General features: G+C 43.0%; 1 protein-coding gene across 3 annotated transcripts in view; it reads right to left on the bottom strand.

Moving 5' to 3' along the window:
* The window catches only part of NRG3 (neuregulin 3), a 1,024,900-nt gene that overhangs the window by 676,248 nt on the left and 321,225 nt on the right, over positions 1 to 27,427 (bottom strand). The gene's annotated exons all lie outside the window — the stretch shown is intronic.

Genomic DNA, 27,427 nt, shown 5'->3' with positions numbered 1-27,427 from the left:
AGGACCTTCCCATGGCAACATTACCCCATTTCCCAGGAGGGATAACCCTGGCATGGGAAGGAGGCACATTGTGGGCTATTCCCACTGATCTGCCACTTTGGCACTACTAAAATAGCAACACTCACACTGCTGACAAATTGTCAAGAACTTGCCACAATTTGCTCTCTGACACTCCTGCCCACTGTCACATTCCATAATCATGCATCATTTAACTGTAAATTGCAGGTCCCACACATACAACATGCTTACAAGAATTCTGTGTCTGGGAAATGATATACTCTGCCAGACTCTAAATATTAAAGTAGCCTCATATGATTTGCAGAATCAGAGCTTAAGCAGATGTTACATTTTATTATTTTAATTCATTATTTATTGTTAAATTTATATACCGCCTTTCATTCAAAACAATCCCAAGGCGGTTTTCTCTTTCACTTCAACATACAGAGAAGCTTCAAGACATATATATATATATATATATGCCTTTTAAAATGCCAAAATAGCTTTATCACGATTTAAAATACATTGGGTAAGCCCTTAGTATATGTAAACTGGCACTGATCTCACTGAAGTCAAATCTCATGTGCTCAAAGGGAAATCCAGCTCACAAGAGCTATATTGCTCAAAGGGAAATTGCATACAGTCTAAAGTTCAGTTCACACATGTACACTATCACTTGATTATTTGTATGTGTGAAACAACAATCACAGATCTAAACCAGAAAAAGAACTTTTCTGTTGTTTGGCATGGTACATTTCAAAGATAGCAATTGGCGCACTCATAGAGCAACGAATCAACCTGATGAGGTTGATGTAATGCATGTGTAAATCAGTACATAACAATATCGAATTGTGTGTTTTGATGGGAACAGAGCATCTTGCACCCCATACATGAAACTTCACTAAACCAGATTTCAGGGACTCTGGGAACTGAACCAGAAGCCTCATGGTCTGTTAGTGCTCAGGCTTCAGAACCCCCATCAAGCCCAGGAATCAGGGCCATCATCTGCCACTGTCAGTGGTAGAGAGTGTAAATACGAATATGACAAATATGTATATACCGTTTCCCCACAAACGTTCCCTTTGGGTTGACCAGACCTATAGGAGCTTGGCTTCCTGCCTTTATCTGGTCAACAAAGCAGTACCCTCAGCACCCAGCTTCCATTTACAGCCATTGACTTTAAGCACAGATAGAGATGGGATGGCATTTTGAGCAGGGGGGAGCTCATCATGCAAAAGTTCGCTTACTCAAAAGTATCTGGTTCTATTTCAACTTAGATTCAGTCCCCTTCAAACTGGGCCCAGCTCAAAATGGGCTTTGCATCTGTTTCTGACACTCCCTTTCCATGTTCTTCCTGAAATAATTAAAAAAAAGCCTTACTTTGGAGAAGGGAGTAACATGAGGCAGAGGACTCCCGCTAGACAGGAGAGGTCCTGCAAAGCCTCTCCTTAGCTAGAGTATCATTGAATACAGAGGGGCTTGGGGCTTGTAGGTAGAAATCCAACTGGGGTTTTCTGAGCCTCCAGCTGCAGTGCTCAGAACTGAAAGCACCTCATACGTTCTTACTGAGCATATCCAGATCCAGACGGCCCATGGCACCAGCCTCATTCTGACAGCAAGGTGATAATTTTAATTATTTGACATGTATTTTAAATCCACAGCATGCCAGCTGTAAAGAGCCTTGTTTATCCAGATTTCTCCTTGCTTAGCAATTCAGGCACTGAGGATCTGTGCAGCACAGCACAAGGGAGTGCATCTTTCAGTGACTCTGTTGGGAAGCCTTTTTAATGTGCTTAAGCTCTAAATCAGACAGATCATCCGCCAGTTTTCCTGGCCAGCTAGAAAAATAGATTATAAGGACTTTAAACAAACAATTCCCATTGTCCATCTGGCACAGAGCTTGAGAGCCCTACCTTGGAGCTGATTCATATCAGCTCCTTGGTGTTAATAACTTGGAAATCTCTTATCTCACCCAGCCTCTTTGAAATGAATTATTATTCATTTATTCTCCTTTCTTCCAAGCTCTTTGACTGAAAAATGCAAGCTCAGAGGAAGTTTCTCTCCACTCCTTTTCCCCTGTTCTATGTTTTTGCTTTCTGCTTTTTCTATGTTTAGTCCAAAAACTCATTTCAACTAAAATGCAGGATAATAGCACTGTGGAGTTCAAATTACTCTCTTAAAATAGCTGCTTACAAATGAAAGAATGCTTGGCAAAAATCCCATGATCCTAACACATTGCGGTACCTGTCACAAACTCCTGGACAAAAATGTAGGCTGACCAATTGTATTAAAACTTAACAAACTAAGACTCCATTTTGTCATGCAAGTGTAAGGTTATTTTTGGTATTTGGTGGGCCTGTGCATGCTGAAAAATGTTGGATCCAATCTAATCTAACCTGACCCAACAGGGAAATTGGGAGGGTCAACATGGTCTCTCCAATCATGTCAGAACTCCAACATATTTCCAATATTTTGTCGAACCCCCTCCCTTCCCCCACCTTATCCTGCCCTCTCTTGGTTCCTTCATGGGGAACCAAAATTTCCCCTTTAAATCTCAAGCCCCACTAAAGGCAAAGGGTTTGTCTGTTAGCTCTTCTGCTCTAGCAGCAGAGAGAAGGGGGAGAAGGGCAATCCTAATGGAGACCTGCAGGTCACAGTGTCCACCATGGGAAGTTGTCCATTTTCCCCAACCCTGATTTCCAGGATGCAGCCCCTCAAAACCACCCTTGGAGCCAAGTCAGAAAGAGGTCTGACAGGTACATTGGAATTCCAACACAGTTATGTAATGACAGAAGGGAATTTAATCAGAGTTCAACTGTTGGGGTTCATCATGGATCTCATTCCAGTAATGCCCAACAGGACGAGGTGTTCTGCAGAGATGGAGGACCTGTTCTGATGCTCCATCCCAGGAGATGTATGGATCCCATGGATTTCTGGTATCTCTTGGGGACTATCTCATTTATAGATCTGGTGGTCCTGTCAGTACTCTAGTCACTCTCTGGCAACATGGTGAGCCAGCGTGGTGTAGTGGTTAGAATGCTGGACTAGGACCGGAGAGACCCAAGTTCAAATCCCCATTCAGCCATGATACTAGCTGGGTGACTCTGGGCCAGTCACTTCTCTCGCAGTCTAGCCTATTTCACAGGGTTGTTGTGAAAGAGAAACTTAAGTATGTAGTACACCGCTCTGGGCTCCTTGGAGGAAGAGCAGGATATAAATGTTATAACAACAACAACAACAAATACCAGGGGATAGCAGAATAGAAGAAAAAGAAATAGAAAAAAATCACAAAATACAAAGATCTACAAATTGAAATTGAAAGGCTGTGGAAGAAGAAGACCCAAATAATCCCAGTGGTAATTGGCACCCTGGGTGCAGTTCCAAAAGACCTTGAAGAGCACCTCAACACCATAGGGGCCACAGAAATCACCATCAGCCAATTACAAAAAGCAACTTTACTGGGAACAGCATATATTCTGCGACGATATCTATAACAACAACATTGACAATAAAATTCTGGCATCCCAGGTCCTTGGGAAGGCCTCGATGTCTGGATAAAACAAACCAGTCAATAACACCTGTCTGACTGTGTAAATAAATAACAACAACAACAACAAGAGATTCTATGGTCTATGATATGATTGCTCCTAAGCAACTGTGCCAACCATAGAGCCAAATCAGCACATTAGTATACTGAAAAGATAATTACAATGAAACTGCTAGGGCAATGACTAGAACACACATAGAGGAAGACTCCTAATGAGTTCTGAACAGTGGCTAGAGCCCACATTCAAGCCTGCTCTGTGGTGGTGATGACAGCAAAGATTACATTCCCACCACCATTGCATCTGCACAGTTTCAGTCAGTGAAGTTCTTTAGGAAGCTACAGGGCTAAACTGACCCAGAGAAGGTGGAGTTGAACCAACAGTTGTCTGATGTGACCAATTTGCAAAAACAAAACAAAATGAACAACTCTGCAGGAAAAAATAGCTCACATCTGCACTGACGTGGATGGATAGACTCAACTGGTTAGGTTATAATGGAGTTGTTTCAGTCGGTGATATCACTTGAGGATTTGAACAGGTTACATCATACCTCTGAGGCCTACCACCTCCCTGATGGATCCTTGTCTTTCCTGGATAATTAAAGTTATCAAGTGGAGAGATCTAGATGTCTGAGTATCCAAGGTAGTGAATATCTCCTTTAGGGAGGGAGTAGTTTCTATCCCCATTGAAGGAAATAGTAGTTTCCCCTCTTCTTAAACATCCACCCCACCCACCCATCCTCCCTTGGATCAAGATGATTTGAACAACTAGCACCCAGTCTTTAACCTGCCATTGTTAGTAGGGATGTGCAGATGGTTTCAAGGTAGAATTTATTCGACCCAAATCTGGTCAATTCAAGTGATTTGAACTCAAAACAAATCTATCCATTCATCCCTGGCCAAATTTGAACTCGAATTGAATCTCCCCAGATTGGATTTGAGAGTTGAGTTTCCCTTATTCATCCCCCCAGATTTCTAGCTTTCATTAAAAAAAAAAAAAAAACTAAGCTCTAGCCCTTGTAGAAATTGAGTAATGGAGCAAAACATGCAGTCACTATTCTGCTCAATTTTTGAAATGTTTAGATTCTTTGGTGTGATGACCTTTCCTCATAATGAAGCCCTATGAGGATTCATTATACACCAAAAAGTCTAAACACTTCAAAAATTCCTTTTTAAAAGAAAGAAATGAATACCCCACTGGCTTGAGGGGGGGGGGATTCATACCATGGTACCCCATGTGCCAACTACCCCCCATCCCGCAAGCCAGTGGGGTATTGAGTTTATATTTAATTTTTGAAGTGTTTAGACTTTTGTATGTAATGAATCTTCATAGGGATTCATTATGATAAAAAGTCACAACATACCAAAGAGTCTAAACATTTCAAAAATTCCTAAAAAATAAAACTTATACCACACTGTCTTGCTGGTTGAGGTTAGTTATCACCCAATATGCCCTACTCCCCAAACCATTTTTAAACACCTTGGCACAACCCATGGGGAGTAATGGGGCTGCTTTGTATCCCCATTATTCCCTATGGCATAAATATACAAGATCACTAAAAACTAAATAAAAATTTAAAAAATAAACTGAGTGTCCCACTGCCTGAAAATGTGGATGGTAGGCGACACCCATGAGATCCTACGCCCCAATTTAGTGCCTCCCTGGACCTTTAAAAGTGGGTCTAATTTATTCGAATCCAAATCTAATCTAATCCAACTCAAATAGAATCTGATCAGATTCAAGTTTGCAGATTCTAGTTTGAATCAGATCTTGCTGATTCAATTTGATCTCAAATCAAACTGCAAAAATAAATTCATGCACATCCCTAATTACTGGTCAAAATCCTGGAGTGAGTGGTGGCAATTCAACTCCAGGTAATCCTGGAAAAAGAGCCTTGCAACAGTGAAGGAACTTAAAGCTAGATCTCCCTGGTCCAAGCCCATCAAGATCATTGTTTTTCAGGTGGTCGCTGAATTTCCCCCAGAGTGAAATCTCAAGGCAAATTTTGATGTTTCTGCTCAAGCTAAACATACAAGAAATCCCAAGAAAAAGTTAAAAGAGTTTTGATGAGGTGTGTGCATTTCCTTAGTAGAGTTTTTGATAAGCCCCGTGATAGGTCTCCAACAGCCTTGTTCTCTTGTTAGGAATGTCAGGAAAGGAAGCTGATAGGGAGGATTCTTGGAAAGTAGAACCACCAGTACCACCTCCCCTTTCCATATTATTACATGCTGGCTTGGAGGGGTATGTCGTCACCAGCTATAGTCATGCTCCACCGTAGGGATAAAGCAGCTTCCCCAATGGACACAAGATTGGACATGTTTGATATTTAAAAAGCCTGGTCTACTGGATGGGAGGAGAGCCAGGTAAGGCACAGCCACAGCAGAATTGAATTTGGCAGATCAAGGACAACCGAGTGGAATCTTGGATGTTGTGGGTGCAGCCTGGCAAAATTTGGCAGATTAAGGGTGGGCCTGGGCAGAATTTCAAATGTACTGACTTTTCAGACCTCAACACTGGTTATTGGCCAGCCACAGTTTTGCTTGGCAGACCAGTAAAACAGCTGATTCACAGCACAAGCTATGCAAACACCTGGGTACAGAGCATTAAATAACTCCTAGGATGTGGGGCCTCCACACAGGCAAAAGCCCCAGTTGCAAGTTGAATTCACACCCACCCAGTCTGGGATAGCACAGCCTTATCGGTAAGATGAATACCAGTACCCAGAGAAATTAAGATTTCCTGCAACTCACAAGCAGAACAGAAATCTGGACATGCAAATTAAGACTCCTCGGCTGGTGCTCAGTAGGCATTATGCATCACCACCTCTCACAGTGCATCTGATTTACAATAAGCAGTGGACAGCTTCTTCAACTGGGATGAACAAAATGCTACATCTCTGACACAGATCATACTATTCTGTTCTTATCACTGACCTTCTGCCAACTGAAAAGGCTAGCTCTCCCAGCTCATCCCAGCTGACAGAGTTAGCCTGGACTCGAGAAGCATCATCTCCTTACATAACTAAACAATTATCTGCTCAGAGGAACATTAATGAAGGCCAATGGCTGGAAATAAGTATCCAGTTTGTAATTAGAGCATTTCATTAGACACAAACAGGAAAAAACAGTGACACAAACAGTGACTGTTGCTGGTGTCTATCTGATGTTTCTTTTTAGATTGTGAGCCCTTTGGGGACAGGGATCCATCTTATTTATTTGTTATTTCTCTGTGTAAACTGCCCTGAGCCATTTTTGGAAGGACATTATAGAAATCGAATGAATGAATGAATGAATGAATAAAAACTGCTGGTAGTAGCCAACTTGAGGACAGTAAGAAGTGAGTAAACACACACGCACACACACTGCAGACAAACAGAAGCCACCTACATTGTTAAACAGAAGATGATTGTAGGCAGGGGTGGGATGCGGATAAAAATAACCAGCACTCAAATATGATGTCTGTTTTTAAAAGAAGCATTTAATCTTCTATGGAGCTGGAAATAATTGACATTTCACAAAATATACTTGGTAACTGTTTGCATCATATTTCTCCTGCGTCCGTTCACATGTGCATGTACTTTTGTTAATTTCTAATCATTTTTTATTCATCAACACATTCACTTACAATTGTGTGTGTATGAACACATTCAAAACCATTATGTAAGTTGAGATGAATGTTGTACTTGATGCCTCATTCACAACAGCAAGTCATTGTTACATAGCGTTTTATAGAGAAACATATATGGTAGGTGGGGAGACTGGTCCCTGTCCTGAGGAGCTTGCAATCCACATGACAGTGAAGAACAAGGAGAAAGAAGAGATGGGAGAAAAGGAAGGGAGCAAAGATAAGGGATGAACATGAGCTAATTCAGTTACACATATTTAGGTTTTGTTTCAGAATGAGATAAGGTTTATGGGTTTAAACTGGAGTCCTCAAGGAAGAAGGAAATCTTGAGGAGGGGTCTGAAGTGGAGACTGAAGTGGCATCACGTTATTGAAGAGCACTGTAGGCATAGCAGAAAGTGAGGGAGGAAGAGAAGAAAGTCATCACTTGATTCTGTCTTCATCAAGTGATGAACATCCATGTATGAACTTGATTCTGATCATACTGCACCTCCACTATTTATCAGATAAAAAGAGTTTTATGTGAAGCAACAGTCCATAAGAGTGAAACATTTTTCACTGTATCCCATAGCGGACACATGATTAGGTCATGCAACACTGGGCCTAATATGAGATTAGTTAAACATTCACTTCAAGAAATTTATTAGGAGAAAATCTGCATCTCATACAGGTTGGTTAGCTCCGGGGAATGATATCCAGTTGGAAAAGAAGAGCCTTTCATGTCAGATTCCTCCCTGTGATCAAAATATATGCACCGAATTCGGGTGTACTAGGAAACTGGAGGTTCCTTCACCTCCCAAGCCGCATGTCCGAATTGGCAAAACTGGAGTTAAGGGCAAGAAGTGACCCATGGTTTCCCTTCCCAAACTCCACTCTGTACCTTTGGTCAGGGTGGAGTTTCGCTGCCCTTTCCTCTGGTTCTTCAGTGCCAGCATTACATCTGAACACTGGCACTGCAGTTTTGGCTCCACAGAACTGGAATTGAGGTAGGAAGTTCCTCCCTCACTCCAGCCTCATTGGCTGTCCTGCCAAGAAGGAAGCCCACATAGCCAGCTCCCCCACCTCTCTGCAGTCTTGCTGACTACAGAGAGACAGTATCCCAAATGCCCAGAAATGGACAGGAGTGGGGGGGGGGAGGGGCAGATCTGTGGACACATGGTTCGACATAATGTCTGAAAGCAGCCCTTTGAAGGGCTTTGTCAGCTGGGAGGTCCTAACTTACAAAGTAATAAGAGAAAGATATTTGAACTTGTAAACATGTATTGTTCAAAGTTTAATTTTATAGAGAGGGAGATACACACACACACACACACACACACGTTTACTAGTTTTTACTCTCTGTTTGGTCAAATGACTATAAATAAAATTACAATACACACACACACACACATAAATACACACACACACACACACACATACAAATACCACATTTTCAGACTTTGTAGTGGTCAGGTTCTTAGGCTAGAACTGATTTTAGGTTCCTAGGTAGTGTGGAAGTACCTAACAATTGTTATTTGTTAATAAATCACAATCCCATGTAAGTCAATACACAATCCCAAGTGTGTGTGTATGTGTGCACATGTATGTGTTCGTGCACACACATTTATATCCATATGCATATCTAAACATCAGTCTATGTATATGCAAGTCATTCCCAAGCATGCATATTTTATGTGTGCGTGCATGTCACTCTTCTGTCTTAATTCTAACTGTATTACTAGATTGTCTAATGAAAATGAAAGGTAAATGTTTGATCAATGGAACTGTCAGCTCTGTTCTATTTGATTTTCTGGGCAAACAGTATTGAATCTTACATTATCTTTATTTAAGTAGAAAGGTGAGTTTAAATATAATAATCTCATTTTAAATCTCATTTTAAAAGATACTCAAATTGTGTGTGTGTGTGTGTGTGTGTGTGTTATGTATATGTATATGTTGTAGCCAACTGTTTAGATTCTGAAAAGCTACAAAATATGCTCTGCTATCATAAAGCTCCATTGCCACTTGGTTTTGTTTCTTCATGTTCTCTCTTTGGGAGTAAGTAAATTTATTACAGTCCTTAGACCATTTTAACATTTAAAATAGTACATTTATAATTTACAAAATATTCAAATTGCTAATACAAGCTCTACGAAGTTTGGATGCAACAAATGTTCTCTTTGGGAACATTTTAAATGGTTTGTAACATATAAGAAAATCCATACATTAATGAATTATCTACATAGGGTTGGATCACATACTTCCTTTTCTGCACATGAGCATCCATGCTCTTCTTTGGGCACATTTATTACATTTCAATTCTGCTTTGCTTCTGAGAAGCTCAAGGCAGGATGAATTGTTCTCCCAAACTTTGTATCCCCACAACAACCTTGTGAGGTAGGTTTAGGCAGAGAAAGACTGATTGGCCCAAGGTCATCCGGTCAGCTTTAGTGCTAAGTGGAGATTATAACCTGGGACTCCCTCGTCCTAACTCTAATGACTAAACTACACTGGCTCTTGTGTTTCTATGGGGATTGAGCGAGGGAGCTCATATATTAAAGGTATATGCTCTGCCATTGAGCTACTGATGCCCCCCCATGTTTGGGCTCCTGTGGGAAAATTTAATATGTGAATCTGAAGACAACCACCAATACATAGGGTAGATGGTCCAGATTACCAAAACGGAGGATATACATTACCAAAAAAGAGGACCAAAGCAGGTGAAAAGATGGTACTAATTTGCATATAAACAGCATATGTTAATTTATATGTATGGAGGTACATTTAGAAAAAAAGATCATTTAAAAATAAATACAACTGACACAGGCGGAAGCCTATGGCTAGGTGACCTGTGTGTCTGCTCAGTCTGCTGTCTTCATCCTTCCCTTCCCCCTGTCACTGCTGCCTTGTACTGAACCAACATTTCCCCACTCCCTCTCCTCCATCTCTTCCAAAATAATTGTTTCCACACACCTCCTTCCCTTTTCCCTCTGTCTCTCACTGCAGCTACAGTTTCCTTTCCGAACTCTTTCTCTCCTTCATCCCCCCCCCCCATATGTATTCCTCCTTTCGTAAATGTTTTTTCTAGGGCTTCCTCCTCCCTCTCTCTGCCTCAATACACTCCCAGTCCCACTCACCCATGGCGGTACAACAATATCACCTCCTGGGCTGTGTGTTCATGCTGCTGAGGCTGGGCAGCATGACACCTGGAGAAGACCCAAGGCTGGCAACTCCTGATCTAAGATATATCCACACTGAGGTGTCCAGGTGGTTCACCAAGCCCCACTCTCAGATCTATCACCCTCTTACCTCTCACCTTCTTCAGGTAATGAATGAACAGAGAAAAGGGGACATGTAAAGATACACTTATGCCAGCCAAATGGTGAATATTCAGGATGAATGGCATTTAAACAGAGTAGGTTCAGCTCAAAAAAATACAATTTAATTATAGAAAGGCAGCCAAATAAAGCACACATAGGAACCTAGGAAACTGAGTTAGACCCTTGGTCCAACTAGCTCAGTATTGTCTACACAGACTAGCAGCAGCTTCTCCAAGGTTGTTGGTAGGCATCCCTCTCAGCCCTGACTTGGAGATGCCAGGGAGGGAACTTGGAACCTTCTGCATGAAATCATGCAGGTGCTCTTCCCAGAGTGGCTCCATTCCCTAAGGGGAATATCTTACATGTCGTCTCCCATTCATATGCAACCAGGGTGGACCATGCTTAGCAAAAGGAACAAGTAAGGCTTGCTACCACAAGACCAGCTGATTTGGGGGTGTCACATCACGTCCTGTCAGGGTTTGCCTGTGCCCAGAGAACCAACCTGATCAGACTTCTTTTAAAGGGGAGCTTACAGTGGGGATTCCAGGGAGCCAGTTGCTCTTGTGGGACAGTTGGAAAGCGCCCCCTCAGTTGACTCCCTTGCCTGAGCAAGCTGCAGTAGTGAAAGCCTCAACACCACATATCAGGACACCTGCTTCAATTCTGGGGCCCCAGGGCCTCAGGATCAATGGTGACGACAGACTCAGGCTGAAGCCCAGAACTAGTGACGCAATGCCTATTTGGCCTCCCCTCCATCACCAGACCTTGAGAGGAGGAAGCAAGCATAAACTTCAGATGAAGGCCTGGATGAGATCCAGGAAGAGGCAGAGCAGCCAGGACAAAAGCTTTCAGTCTCTTCTTGCTAGCCGTTGGTGCAACAGTTCTGTAAAGACTGCCCCCTTGCCAAGCAAGCCCTGAAAATCTAGCTGCTGATTTTAACAGCTTCCCCATTGGTCCAGGCTTCCTTGCCCACTAGTGGCTCCTCCTGCAGTTTATTCACTCCCAGACCCCTTGAAGTTGGCAGAAGTTAAAACCTCCCCTCCCCAGACACTCGCTTAGAGCTGCCACAGCACCCTGTTTAAAGTTGGATCTCAAGGCAAATTTGTAAGTTCCTGCTCAGGTGGGTTTTGAAAGAGGGTAAAAAAACATTTTGGAGAGTTTTGCACATCCCTACCTCGCAGGAAACAATTTATACAGGTTATTGACCAACCTGTGCTGTCAATGGCATCAGCTCCCAGTTGGAATTTGGGACTCAGCTTGCAGTGAGCAAGTTGGCCAGACTTGGAATAAGGGTGGGCACTAAATTTTGCCTAAAGTGAAACATCCAAGGAATTTGGCAGGGAGGAGAAAGGGGTTTGGTATGGCTAGTGAAACTTCACAAGGAGACTCTGTACATCCTTATCCAAAGCATGGCGTCTGCATTTTTAAAGTTCTACCAATTTTATCTTACGAGTCCCAGCTTCTCTGCACATGGAGAGCACATAAAAGATGACTGGGGCGGAAAGAGTCCTGCTGCAGGAAATGTAACAGCAGTTGTGCCACCACAAAATCTGACTCCGCATAAGGCCTGTGTCTTAACAATATCCTGTAATCTTTCCCCACTTGACTGGCAAATGTTAACAGGCTGAATGTTTTTAGCAAGCATGACCCCCTGCCTTTGTCAAGTCAAGACAAATAGTACACTGAAGCTGCTCAAAGGCAATTGTCTCCTTTCATAGAAGTTGGGTTTCTGTCAGTATATCTATGTGTGCAGTCATGCTGAAGAGAAACAAAATCAGATCATGGACTGGGCATGAAATTATTTTCATGGTGAGTGAACATCCTATAGATGTTTTGCACTGTAGTGTGCATGAGAGTATAAACATTCTCCCGTTTTTTCCCCTTTGCAGGTGAGTTACGATTTTACGGTTGTATTGAGTAACTGAGTTAGGAGATTAAAAAGAGAAGGACCGTGTTACTCCAACGAGAACAACCATCTTCCACATCACACCTTTGTCTCCCTCCCCCACACAGACTTCTTCAGTAGGGAGCCTACTTCATCTGCATTTTCTACAAACCAAAAATGCAGATGAAGTCAAGAGATGCATTTTCTTTCTTAGGGATTGGCAAATTCTCCTCAACCCGATTTATAATAGTCTGGGTTATGAGTCCAGCTTCTGAAGTCAGTGGGTCCAGAACCTGGAGACCCATCCTGAGCACCACCACGACAGCGCTCTGACAGATGGAAGGAACTCCAGGGAGACCATGTATACCAGCAAGGAAGCTGCTCCACAAACATAGGTGAGACCAGGTCATGTGGGATTCCCTGGCTCCTAGAAAAGCTTCCAGGGTTTGCTTGCCAGTTACAGTGAGCAAGCAGGAGACTGCTTTTGCTGCTCCTTGTATGGGCTACAGGCTGCCTTTGTCTTGCTTCACCTCTGTCTCACTGTCCATGCCAAGATCCAGAAGGCAGCAGCTGAATTAGAGAGCAGTTTACCCAGAAAAGGCTGGCTCAAAATTGAAGGGCTCTATAGTAACCAGGAGCCCCACATTTTCCTGGATCTTAGGTCAGCCCTGAGCCAAAGAAACTCCGAGCAGCAAGAGGCAACAACCTTTCCTCTGTTGACTCTGAGCATCCGGAAGCAACAACCTCTGGCTGCTGAGAGTCCAATGAATCTAGGGTGGGTTTGTTCTGTTGTTTGTATTTTGGTAAGAGAATGGTCCTCCTCCTCTGAGAGGGTCTCCTTTGTGTCGGAGTCTGTGGCAACTGGTGCGGGCACCACTGGACGGGGTGGTAGGAGGCACCTTTATGTGTAAATTAGTAGGTGCTTATGTACCATACTGCCGCATCTGAAAGCTCTTCCCTGCAGCAGAGCACCACCCAGCACCCATTGTGGTGGAGGATCAGTTCCGCCACTCTACTGTCCTCCGCACATGCATGGAGGCCATTTACCGGTCATGCAAATGACCTCCGCCAGCTGAGTGGTGGAATTTACACTTAAAGGTGCTTCCCGCCACCCCTGCCATCCACCACTGATTGGAGTCCTGGCATTTGCTCTGCCCTTCACTTGAGAGGACCCTGACAAATACAGAGAATCCGCAACTTACATACGGGCTGTGTTCCAAATGTTTGTTTATAAGTTGGATGCTCATAACTTGGAACGCATATAGTTTCTATGAGCATTACTTGTTTGTGCAGGTTGGCATTTGTAAGTTGGGAACTACATCGATTTATTATGTTTTGGAGCTTTGTTTGTAAGCATGGGTTGTTCGCATGTCGGGTGTTTGTAAGTTGGAGAGTGCCTGTAATTAAGTAAGGGAAAACTAAACTAATTAACTAGTCATTCCAATTTCATGGATCAATGAGGGATTGGGTCCCTAGTGCACAGAGTTCTAGTTGTTTATGTCAAACACACAAGTCTAGAAACCTCTGAGCCTGAAGAAACTCTCCCCGTCTGAACAGGGCTGTTCCTGCTGGTCCCACAGATATATTCAGGAAGCAACAGCAACCTAATCGCACAGCAGGGAAATGACTTGATTAGCAGGCTAGAGGCCTCCAGTTTGAACTCCCACTGGTATGTTTCCCAGACTATGGGAAACACCTATATCAGGCAGCAGCGATGTAGGAAGATGCTGAAAGGCATCAGCAACGGTAAACCCCTCCTGTATTCTACCAAAGACAACCACAGGGCTCTGTGGTCACCAGGAGTCGATACCGACTCGATGGCACATTTTACCTTTAGGGAGAGTCAAATATGTATAGAAGGGATGCAAATTAAGCACATTCCCAAGAGATCCCTTCCCTAAGTCCTAGAGGAGCAAGGATCCAAGCTTATCTGGATGCCGAGTTCCCAAATACTAGGTGGCCTGTTTGGATTATCATTGTATAATCTCAGAATTTATCCTGTCAAAATGTGGGCAACCAGTACCGTGACCATGTAATCATTTACCAAACTATCTATCAAAATCTGAAATCATTTCAGCCCCAACAATTCCTGATATGAAAACATGCATTTGCTTGGAGAATAACCTGAATTTAGAAATGCAAGATCCTAAGCATAAAAACGCTCCAGTTTGTAAACAGGCAAGGAGAATTACCAGAATGCAATTAGAGACCATGCCAATCAATTTACTAATTAATGTTATTTGCTTAACATTATCCAGGGACACAAAGGAAACTGTGCTGTGCTTCAGAACATCTGCTAAACAACATCTTTATATGCTCTCAAACCAAACTGGGTTGCTGATCTCTGATCAATATGATAATGTCTGCACAGTAATGGGACCAGAAAAATCTGTCAAGAGCAAAGTTATCAGGACATTTCCTGTTTTAGGTACAATACTGAAGGCTGCTCATCCCATTCATTTTCTAAAATCAAAGCTTTGCTTTTCCCTTTAGTAGCCTGCATGAAATTTCATTAGGGCAGAACTGCAGCTTGAAATATGTCCTGTCATTTCTGAATGACAGCTTGTTAACTTCAGCATACCTTTTATTCAATACATTCCAAACACACATTACAATATAGGAAGGGGGGGCGGGATTAGCAGCACTCAGCAAGATTGTACATTTCCTCCTCCTCCCTCATGTCACATGCCCCAGTTGCTTCCTCCCTTCTCCCTCCTTTGTGCAAACCATGGTTTTCTGTTGTATCTGAATCAGGGATTGAAACCACAAATTTCAATCCCTGGTCTAAAAGAAAACTATGAGTTGTGCAAAAGATGATTTTCCTGCTTCAGATACCAATGTGCCAACAAGGAAGGAAGGGGATTCGACCTCCCGAGAGGATGAGGGATGAGGAAGAAGCAGCACACAAACTAGAGGCATGTTTCTAATCCTCCGAATCATGATGGGGAAGTTCAGGAACATTTCATGTGATCTGACCCACTGATCAACAGGACACTTATCCCTGCAGAAGCCATTTTGGTATTCATTTCCAAAGACCTTTCCTTTTGCCTATGGCAAAATGCCTATGCCTACTTTACCCCAATGCCAACAGCTATTGGAGATAGATAACCACCAGGACTAGAGTAAATTGTCAGGGACTATGGGTCAGTGGTAGGTGACAGCTTAGTGGTAGGGGGGATGCTTTGTTCACTGAAGGTCCTAGGTATCACCAGTGAAAATGAATTCACAGGGCTGAAAAAGACAGCTTGAGACCCTAGAGAGAATGACTGCCAAACCAGATTAAGTCTACGGTGTGACTGTGCCCCCAATGAGACAAGTTAGCATTCAGTCTCTTCTCTTTTAATCTGCCCACTTAAATATCCTTTCATTGGCAAGTGACAAAAGCTTATTTTCTTCCATTTACTTCAGCATTGTTGATTCAACCGGCAGCATACCTCTAAGTGCTTATAAAATCAGAGGCTCTTATGTTATGAAAATGCCTTTAGATTTCATAGCACACTTAAAACTCTAAGAAAAATGCTCCAAGACAGCTTCTGAAATGCAGAGAGAAGCTTGTAGATTTATGCCCTTTGCTATGTCAGCCTCTAAACTAAAACATTTAGCACATTCTTTTTTAAACCGGTAGTGCAAATCTGGAAAGAGTGGCAGTTCATTTAAATGAAAAGGAGGAGGAATTGAAAGAAATATAGTCATGGGTCTTAGAGCTGCTGCGTAACTACTGCATCTGTTGTTTACAACAGTTAATCACACACACCCCTCCACATCACTTCCATCATATATATATATATATATATATATATATATATATATATATATATATATATATATATATGAAAAAATATAAATGCTTTTTAGGAAGTATCATTTGAAACACACCAGTCATTTGAGACAATCTAAATTTAAAATGATGCAAACATAGGAAATAAAAGATTATACGAGAAAACCCAAAACATCCAGTTATGGAGAGGGATTAACCATCATGGCTATATTATGATCCATGCTACAGAGCAACATTTCCCAAACAGTGTGCTGTGGCACTGGCCAGTGTGCCAAACTGGCTCGTGTGTGGTGATGTGCCACACTTAGGTTACCTGCATTTGGAGCTCACACGGATGCTGTTCCCACACACAGCCTAGCTCGGGCTAGGGATGCCAAGCCCACATTAGGCTGCATGTGAGAACCCCTGCGATTGGGCCTGATCCTGGCAGGGCAGTGCCGTCTAGCTCCACTTTCAAATCCAGCTATTAGCCAAGGTTAAGGGAGTGAACGCTCCCTTCACGTGAGCTAACTACTTGTGTGTTCACTGGGGCTATGTTTAGCCCAAGAAGACATAGAAATGGGTGCCCAGAGCATCCATCTCCTGGGGAACTCCCTCAATGCACTGTGTGTGTAGCACAGTGCATTGTGGGCTTCTTGGGCCTCAGATTGATCTGCCTTGCTCCATGCTGCATGGAGCAGGGCTGATCATGTGGGAGCACATTCCACACTCCCATCGAGTACCGACAATTGTCTGAGAAGCCTCCCCCCACTTGCCCGCCTACCCACCCAGTAGGTCGTGTGAATGCTCCCTCACTCTCTTATGCACTAAGGGATGCATTTTTCCTGGTGCATTATGGGGTGAGCCGGCACCAGAGGAGATGTGAAGAATGGTTACCAATGGAAATAAAGATATAAGAATAAAGGGGAGTAATTATTGTCAGGAAGCTCTGTATGAACATCAGAATTGTGCAGAACAGGCCAGTGGACAAAGGTTCTTATGTGGCCTCCCAGCTCCAGACAGTCTTGGAGGAAATGGATTATCTAGACCCATTTCAAACTGGCTTCTGGGCTGGCTATGGGGTGGAGACTGCCTTGGTTAGCCTGATGGATGATCTCCAACTGGCAACTGACAGAGGAAGTGTGACTCTGTTTGTCCTTCTGGACCTCTCGGCGGCTTTCAATACTATCGACCATAGTATCCTTCTGGAGCGTCTGAGGGGGTTGGGGGTGGGAGGCACTGCTCTGCAGTGGTTCTGCTCCTACCTCTCGGGTAGGTTCCAGATGGTGTCCCTTGGAGACTGTTGTTCTTCAAAATCTGAAATTTTGTATGGTGTCCCTCAGGGCTCCATATTGTCTCCGACGTTGTTTAACATCTACATGGAACTAGTGGGAGATATCATCAGGAGATTTGGTGCTGGGTGTTATCAGTATGCTGATGATACCCAAATCTATTTCTCCATGTTGGCCTCATCGGGAAAAGGCATAACTCCCCTAAATGCCTGTCTGAAGGCAGTAATGGGCTGGATGAGGGATAACAAACTGAGATTGAATCCAGATAAGACAGAGGTACTCATTGTCCAGGGTCGGAACTCGAGAGACTATTTTGATCTGCCTGTTCTAGATGGGGTCACACTTCCCCAGAAGGAACAGGTACGCAGTCTAAGGGGTGCTTCTGGATCCAAGTCTCTCCCTGATGTCCCAGGTTGAGGCAGTGGCCAGAAGTGCTTTCTAGCAGCTTCGACTGATATGCCAGCTGCGCCCGTTTCTTGAGACAGACGACCTCAAAACAGTGGTACATCTGCTGGTAACCTCCAGGCTGGATTACTGCAATGCGCTCTATGTGGGGCTGCCCTTGTACATAGTCTGGAAACTATAGTTGGTCCAGAATGTGGCAGCCAGGCTGGTCTCTGGGTCATCTCGGAGAGACCATATTACTCCCGTATTGAAGGAGTTACATTGGCTGCCGATATGTTTCCGGGCAAAATACAAGGTGCTGGTCATAACCTATAAAGCCCTAAACAGCTTGGGCCCTGGGTATTTAAGAGAACGTCTTCTTCGTTATGAACCCCACCGCCCATTGAGATCATCAGGAGAGGACCGTCTGATTTTGCCACCAGCTCATCTGGTGGCTACTCAGGGACAGGCCTTCTCCATTGCTGCCCCGAGGCTTTGGAATGTGCTCCCTAGTGAAATAAGAGCCTCCCCATCTTTGACAATTTTTAAAAAGTCTCTAAAGACACATCTGTTCAACCAGGCTTTTAAGTGATATTGTTTTAATTATTTTAATGTTGTTTTTAGAATATTGTTTTTAAAATTGTTTTTAAATTGCTTTGTTTTAAGTTTTGTTTTGTTTTTAACTAACGTTTTATCTTTGTTTTCATCTGGTTGTGAACCGCCCAGAGACGTAAGTTTTGGGCGGTATAAAAATATGTTTAAATAAAATAAATAAATAAGCAAGTCTAAATAAATATATAAATATTGCACAGCAGTTTTGCCACTAGAAAAAAGTTGTGTGTGGGGGGAATGTGCCCCCATTCTTTAAATGTAAGTTATCTGGGAAAGAATTTGAGGATGGGTAGACCACCTTAAGTGGTACAGCGTGGAAATGCTTGACTAACGAGCAGAAGGTTGCCGGTTTGAATCCCCACTGATACTATATTGGGCAGCAGCGATATAGGAAAATGCTGAAAGGCATCATCTCACACTGCGCAGGAGAAGACAATAGTAAACCCCTCCTGTATTCTACCAAAGAAAACTACAGGGCTCTGTGGGCACCAGAAGTCAAAATCGACTCAATGGCACAATTTACCTTTATCTCACAAAATGCCATTATGGTTTAATCTGGACCTTGCTTGAGTCTTGTCTTGCCAAGTTGCATGAGACCTTCCCCAAGACCTCTGCACCCTGTTCTATACCAAAACTTGCATGAGTACAAATCAGGGCCTGCAGACCACTAAGTCACAGCCTGGAAAGTCTCCTCAAGGGTGAAGGGAAGAAAGGTTTGATCCATGTTATTTGGGCCTCGGGACATTTTGAGGCCCTAGATTAACCCACGCTTTTGAAGCATTGTGAAACATTGTTGTTCACATGAGCAGCAGGACTATCTCGGGTAACATGCAATATACAGGCTACATTCAATTCTAACTGTAAGTGGCAAAAGTAGTTCATTTCAAACTAAAGAGGCCATGGTGGTCTTTCAGCCTTGGCATAGGAAGAGGCCTTTCGGCAGGCCCAGTATAGCCCAGTATAGCCCTATGGAATTGAAGGGGGAGGGCACTGAGAGATTCAACCCCCATTTAGGGTAATGTTCATGAGCAGAAAGTAGACAGAAAAATATGAAATATTGCAAAGCAATAATAATACAGCTATTCGGGGTTTTAAATTAAAAAAAAACACGCCAATGTATGTTATATATATTTTAAACAATATATATGGTTCCCTCATCACTAATGGATGAGCCATCAAGGGCTGTACAGTTCGATCCAGCTCAAGCCAGCCTCGGAAGTAATTTGAGAATATTGTTTATATCCAGCATTTGTGCAAGGTCCAGCCAACAATGCTTTTGGGCTCTGGAGCCAGAACACAAATTCAGGAACAGAACAGGGAATGAGAATGATGAACTGGTCAGCATGCAGGCTAGGAGTCAAACATAAGACAAGGCAATGGTTGACAAAAGCCAGAATAGTGGCAAGGGTCAGGATGTGTCCAGTGCTTACCACTGTGGCAAAAACTCCAAATCATAATTCCAGGAGGAGTTTAATAACCAACGTGTGCAAAGCAAGTCGCAAAGAATGACTACCAAACAGAAAATCAAAGAAGTTAAGAGACAGAGAACATGGCAAGTCATGAAGAATGTGAGCTCAAAGAAGGAGCCAGCAGTTCACATGAACTAGGACTACAGGTCATGCCAGCCTGCTTCAGCAGAGTGCTCTTTCCTGAAACATCCAGTCATTCAACACTCTGGACCAACCAATTGGAAACAACAATGTGGACACCTTAACATTATGTTCCTGGCTGAAGAGCTTCAAGTTTATTGCCCAAATGAGAGATCTACACATGGATGCAGACACTTAACTGCCTTTTGGAGGGTGTCTCTGTGTGTCTGCTGTATGCTTCACATACTTCAGATCATCAGAGTCTCAAGAGAATCATCACTCTTTGACGCATGCACAGTTTGAAAACATGAGATTCAAGAGCAATTCACATGCTACCAAGGATGATGTAAAGCTGCTCAAGCATGGCTCCTTCCACAATATTGTAGAAGCGTTTGAAAAAAGCTGATCACATGGGTGGGACTAGTGACTTGGTTACTTTACATGCCGGTCCTGCTAACGTGATCTCCTTCCTCCATGTTACCAGACTGCATGAAAACATGCATTCTGCAATGGCTGCTTTGCCATTGCTGGTAACAGAGCTGTCCTTAGGGCAGGGCAAGAAGGGCGACCGCCCAAGGCCCCACTCTTTTAACTCCCTTTAAACTTAACTGAAAGGGGCCCTGCACCCCATCAGGGCTCTCCAAGGACACCCCTGGTAGGTAACATATAGTTGTGGCCATCCAGTGAGAAGAAAACTTTCTCTCTAGTCTTTTTTATAGCGATTAGTGGGTTGTGGTTTTTTTAATGGACACCAAGAGCTAGAAAGTGCAGCCTACTTCACAGGGTTGTTGTGTGTGAAGTATGCTCCTTCTTCAGCATGACAGCATCTCAGATGTCTTTGGAATGCTATCTTCTCCTAAGCAACTCTGTTATGGTAGTCTTGAAATGGAAGGAGTTAGGGTTATGGCTCCAGGGTTTGTTTTTTTAAAGCAAAATTTAAAAGGTCCTTTGATACTGTAAAATTGAAGGTTTTTTTTGGGGGGGGTTGCTTTGTTAACTTATCTGGTTAACGGGACATGTCACCCACTGAAAAAGAGCCCCCTCCTTTTGCTTGCAAATGTGTGCCATTAAGGTATATTGAGAGAATGATGAATTTCAAGAGCTCTGCCTTTCCTGCCCTGCAATTGTTCTGTGGAAGCTGCCACACATTTCCATTTTCCAGAAAGTAACTTGCTTTAAGAAAATAAAATTATTTCATGTTTACTCATGCAGAGGGTATGTAGAGTGTACAGTGGGGAGAATTCATGGTGGCTTACAACACAATATTATTAATAAAAAAGAAAACCACAAAACAAAGCATTAGGGATCAAATCAGCCAACTTGAATCGGATCAGATTTGATTTGAGATGGATTTGATTCAGATTGATTCAACCCACTTCTAATGGTCCTAGGGGTACAAATTTGGGTAGTGGGGAGGCCCCATGGTTGCCACCTACCACATATATTTGAAGGCATTGGGGCACTTGGTTGATTTTTAATGATTATTTTTTAGCTTTTACTGATTTTGTCTATTTCCACCATAGGAAATAGTGGGGATTTGAAGTTGCCCTATCCCTAACCCTAACATGGATTCCCAGATTTAATTTTTTTAAAAAAATTAAAAAGTCTCTAGCTCGTGTAGAAGTGGAGTTATGGAGCAAAATGTGCAGTTACACTTTTTCAAGTGTTTGGGTTTTTTGGTGTATAATAACTTTCCCCATAATGAATCCCTATAAGGATGCATTGCACACCTTCATTTCTTCTTATCATTTTGACTATCATTGGACAGTTCCAACTGCCAAGTGCCATGTGCCATGTGCCAACTATACCACCTGCAAGTGAGGTAGTCAGATTAATTTTTAAGGAATATTGAAGTGTTTAGATTCTTTGGTGTCTAATAACCTTTCCTCATAATGAATCCCTATGAGGATTCAGTATACACCTTCATTTCTTCCATTCACCCACCACACACACACACAGACATACACACACACACACACACACACACACACACTGGGGTACTCAGTTTATTTTTTAGGATTTTTTTGAAGTGTTTAGATTCTTTGGTGTCTTCATTACACACCTTCATTTATTCTGTTCATTCTGACCCCACTGTGTTGCAGGTGGGGGAGGGGGTGGGGAATTAGTGGGATCTCATGTGCCAACTACCCCCCCAATCCGCAAGCCACTGGGGTACACATTTTATATTTATATTTTTATATTTTTGAGGTGTTTAGACTCTTTGGTGTGTAATGAATCCTCATGGGGATTCATTATGAGGAAAGGTGATTAGACACCAAGGAGTCTAAACCAGGCTTCCCCAAACTGCGGCCCTCCAGATGTTGCTGAACTACAACTCCCAGCATCCCTAGACACAATTTTTTTGTGGATGGGTATGCTGCAAGTTGTAGTTCAGCAACATCTGGAGGGCCGCAGTTTGGGGAAGCCTTGTCTAAACACTTGAAAAAAATCCTAGAACATAAACTGAGTAGTAAACCACTGCTTGTGGGTGGTGGTGGTGGTGGTGGAGGGTGTAGTTGGCACATGGCAGTTGACAGCTGGCACTACAGTCAAAATGAATAGAAGAAATGTAGGTATGTAATGAATTCTCAGGGATCCAGTGAGGAAAAGCCTTAACTTTTGGTTATTGAGCAGGCCTCTTTGGCAGGTTTGTTATCACAGCTGTCGGCGGTTTTCATGCACATCCAAGCCCAGTCTTAGCTGCCATAACCTGGTCTTGGCTGTGTGTGAGAACAGCCTCCATGTATTTGAGAGGCCTGTACCCAAGTTCACTTTTTAGATGAATGCAGGTCAAGTCATTCACACAAAAACATGTAGAGACATCTGAACACAAGTACAATGTAAGGTCTGAATAGGGGTAGGATGTCATTTAGCAGATTCTTGCAGGGGATTGAATCAGAAGATTTCCAAGGTCCCTTCCAACTCTAAAATGCTGATTATCTGCACTTCTCGCCACAGGGAAGGTAGGAGTAACAAATTTACTGGATCTCAGTTTCCACTTCTTCTATTTACTGGACCTCAGTTTCCACTTCTATTTACTGGACCTCAGTTTCCACTTCTTCAGGTGCAACTGAAATAAGCTTGCTCCAGCTACTGCATTATGAAAGTATGAGCAAACAAATCCATATCAACTGTTTGTTACTGACTTCAGAATTGATGATGCTGCATTTACTGGGCTGTCTAGGACATCCCCCCCCCCCTTTCTTTCTTTTTCAAATGACAAAAGGCTGATTTTCAACTGTCTGTATTTGCTTCCTGGCTACCCAGAAGATGAAACTAAATCTGAAATTGCAAAAGGTATGTTCGGTCAATCCCAGAAAAACACATTAATTCTGAATCAAAAACCTCAAACACTTGTCTAGCTTTATAAGTGAAGAAAATCCCTGGCTGCAGTCAACAGTGTGTCCTTCTGTAGAACAAATACACATTTGTGGTTTCTCAGTCTGCCAAGCATACCGCTGTGGGCTTCTGGCTAGGATTTTATACAGCAGTGTCTGGGTCTATACAAATCAGACTTTAAACAGGTTTCTTTTCATTGGCAGCATACAAAATAACTCAGGTACCATGAAAAAGGATATCTCAGAGCTGAAATTCCTAGGTAGCTGGCCACTAGGTAGCTGACCACTAGAAAATACTTTAAAGCGCATATGAGTCAACTGCATGCACCAGCTGCATGATGGCTGCCCACTACGGCTCTGAAAGCTTCACTGATCTGGCCTCCCATCAGCCTCTGCTGGGGTGGATAATTTTGCCACACCTATCCATAGGTTTCACTGGCTCATTCAGTCCTTCTAGGAGCCCCCTGCTAACTGAGCAAAGGTGCACCTTTCTAAGTAGGGGTTCTCTTAAAGTTAGCAAGGGGAGAAAAACTGTACCAGCCTCAGCACAACATCCCTCCAGTGGTTGTTGGAGACCCCTCAGAGGGCAGGTAGAAGTAAATCCTCTCCCAGAAATAAGAGTGATGTCTGCTTCCAGTTTTAATTCAGAACCAATCAATGTGACTCATACAGAGTCACACAGCCATGAGGGGGTGGGCTGGGGGGCAGGCAGGAGCCTACCTGCCTTCTCACATGAGCCTGGGAGCAGCTGCCTGAAGCATGGTGACCCAGACGACCAGAGGGTGAGGGAAGAGGTGCACAATCAAGTGTGTGTTCAGCGCTACCCAGGAGAGCATTGGTGGGATCTAAAGTGATCTGGGGACCCCAGACAACCTGCCCTACCTCGGCTACAGGGGTGTAACTATAATAGGGCAAGGGGAGACAGTTGTCTGGGGGCCCACTGCCTTGGCCCCCCCCCAGAGGCAAATCACATGACTGACTCCCCCAGACGTGCACCCACCCGGGCTTCCTTCAGTTGTATTCATCCTCCGAAATTGATGTAAGCGTTAAGACCTGGAGCTCCCAGAACAGCATGTCCTTCTCTAGTACCATTAAATGACTTGCATTGTCCACAATTTACAAAAACTATTCAGCCTCATTTAAGATTTATTTACTTCATGAGCTGAGCTTCAGTGAGGGGGGGCATTTTAAAATCTTGTCTCTGAGCCTGCTCCAACCTTACTACACCCCTGCTTGGCTAGCCCTATCCTACCCAGGTACAGCTGGTCGTGAGAATGGGCTCACAAACTAGGCAATTTGGGCCTTTGTGTTTCTCTTCTGAATGTAAACAGCAAGCACACAGGACCTCCATATGGATCATGGATCAGGATCACAGCAGGAAGGTAGGGGTCTTTAGCCCTTTGCCCTTGTCACAGTCATGATCCACGCCTGCCCCCATGGCTGCTATTTGGACTGGGAGGGAAGCTCCCACTGCCTCTGAGCTCCCAGGTATCAGAAGTTTGGGAAACTGATTTAGGATCAAACTAGACTTGTAGGGCAGCTCTATGATTTACACAGGTTTGAGCCATTCACATATAAAGTGGGTCTGGGAGTCTATCCTTTACACAAAAAGGGCTGTGTATAGGAAAAGAGTGAAACCTTTCCCCTCCATTGCCTTATTCCTCTGTACTTGGTAGCTTTAAGCAATGTTTTCTCCTGTATACTTCCAGTATCCAGGATAGGCTGGGCTAAAATGGATTAAACATAGAGTGCAGCAAGGTAAGGTGGAGCAGGGGGCAGGTTTTAATCCACGCCCCTGTACATTCCCTTCCCAGCCTCAGTGTATATGTTAGTAGAGCAAACATATGTATAACATACACACGAATTGCCCTGCACATTTAGTTTAGCCCTCAGAATTCAAACTGTCATTTTTAGCTCTTCATCTGCCCTCTCCCTCACCCTTTTCAGCCATTAAGTAACGTGTGCTGTCAAGTTGATTTCAGCTCCTGGCACCCACAGAGCCCTCTGGTTTTCTTTTGGTAGAATACAGGAGGGATTGACCATGGCCTCCTCCCATGCAATGTGAGATTATGCCTTTCAGCAACTTCCTATATCGCTGCTGCCCGATATAGGTGTTTCCCATAGTCTGGGAAACATACCAGCGGGGATTCGAACCGGCAACCTTCTGCTTGTTAGTCAAGCATTTCCCCGCTGCTCCACTTAAGGTGACCCACATAATAATCTAGATTATGTGTTCATAGGTTAGACAATATGCCAAGACAGAAAATGCCAAGGCAAGTGTTTTCAACCTTATCCAACCCACTGACCTCTTCTTCACGCACCTACCAAGGATTATTCCCTGCCATTTTGGCTCAATGTGCTTATCTACATGTGGGACAAGCACACGGAGGTGAAAGCTCTAAGACATTTAACAGTGCATCCAGATCTGACATCAGAAATCACAGAACTACTGTAAGCTATGACTTATAGCATTAAAGGAACATTATCTGAAACCTTCAGTGTTGCTGAAATGTTGTTCACTTATTAGAATATCTTCTACACTGGCCCCTTCCAAAACAAACACCAGCCTGTTGATATACTAATGGTATTTGCCACCACAATTTAAATAGATCAGTACTTTGACAGGTATTCAATCTAGTATTAAAGGACCACATCTATAAAGACAGGGGGATGTCTTTGCATAAGACAAATCATCTGAGATAGCAGCCTCTGGGTTCTGGGAATGGATAAACTTAATTCCTTGGTTAAGTCTGTAATTGAGAAATCTGTAATTTACTGATCAATCAAATTGCTCCAGGGAACAGACCTCACAAAAAGCGTTTGCTTCACATTGTCAGTCCCTTTGGTGCAGCAGCACCACGACATCCTGTTTAGCAAGTACCAGGGGAAAAATATGTGGGAAAGTCGGGAAGATGCTCCAAGAAGATGCTACCAAAGACATAATGTTGTTTCAGAACACTAAGACATTTCTCTGTGTCCCATCTCAGTCTGTAAAATCAAGCACATTTTCTTGACTATACTACCCATGCTCTGTTTGGATAAGAAGTGAGCTCATGGAAGTGATGGGCTGGTTCAAACACCACATGGAACCATGGTGGTTCTGCACGATATTTCTGAGCCTTGGGTGCATGAGCTCCTCCCTTCCCCTTTCTGTGTGAGCATCTATTTCTAATTTAGACTAGAAGAAACCTAGATCAGTTGAGATGTTTAAACTGACCTATCTTGGCTTATTCTAAACTACTGACTTGAAATAATCCATGATCTGTAACTAAGGTTTGATATAAGCCAAGACTAGTTGGATCGGACATCACAATCACAATTTTGTTCTAAATTACACTTGAAGTAGATTCTTGTGTGGGCAGAAGAAAGAAGGCAGAATGTGTTTCCAAGGCATGGGGATGATACCCAGGTTTAACTATGGTTCTTCATGATGCGTGAATTAGTCCCATGTTTTCATGGAGAATCGGTAAAGCCTAAGAAGATTTTGAAAGTACTTTAAAACCTCATTTTTGTGACTTCAAGATAAAACACCTAAACAGGAGTCTGCTCTTTTTAGACATATGCACTACACTGAATATCCCAAATTTGGCAAATGTCAGTATCCACATCTACTTTTGGTCATTGCAGGCAAATTTTGCAAATATCAGAATTCACTGGTGTATGGTACTGCTTGCCAGACTTAAGCTGATGTTTGTTCTCAACACATGTGCAAAAACCTAGTGTCTCAGTTTTGGGAAATCTACAAAATTCATCTGGGATTTTCAGCACTGATTCATATGCTAATGCTGATTGCCCTCAAATTTCCAACATGTACTGTAAGATATTTCACATAAAACCATTGTTATTGTCCTGAAGCCATTGAGATGGCTACAAATTTGAATATATAATGATCCAAACCCAGTATTTCAGGGTTTTTAAAGAAATCTTATTTCTCCTCCTTCCTCTTAGAGAGTCATGATAGGTTTTCCCAGACTCCTAACATTTGAAGACTAAGCAGATAATTCTTTGTTACACTGAAACCCTTTCATTTTATGAATCTCACAAGGGTTAATTAATTAAATATTACAAACTATGTAAATCTTTAATTTAAGGACTAAAGCAGAACA

The sequence above is a fragment of the Hemicordylus capensis genome, chromosome 3, assembly GCF_027244095.1.
Source record: "Hemicordylus capensis ecotype Gifberg chromosome 3, rHemCap1.1.pri, whole genome shotgun sequence".
Taxonomy (NCBI): Eukaryota; Metazoa; Chordata; class Lepidosauria; order Squamata; family Cordylidae; genus Hemicordylus; species Hemicordylus capensis.
The sequence above is the reverse complement of the archived record's forward strand: the minus strand, read 5'-3'. Positions and strand labels throughout refer to the sequence as shown.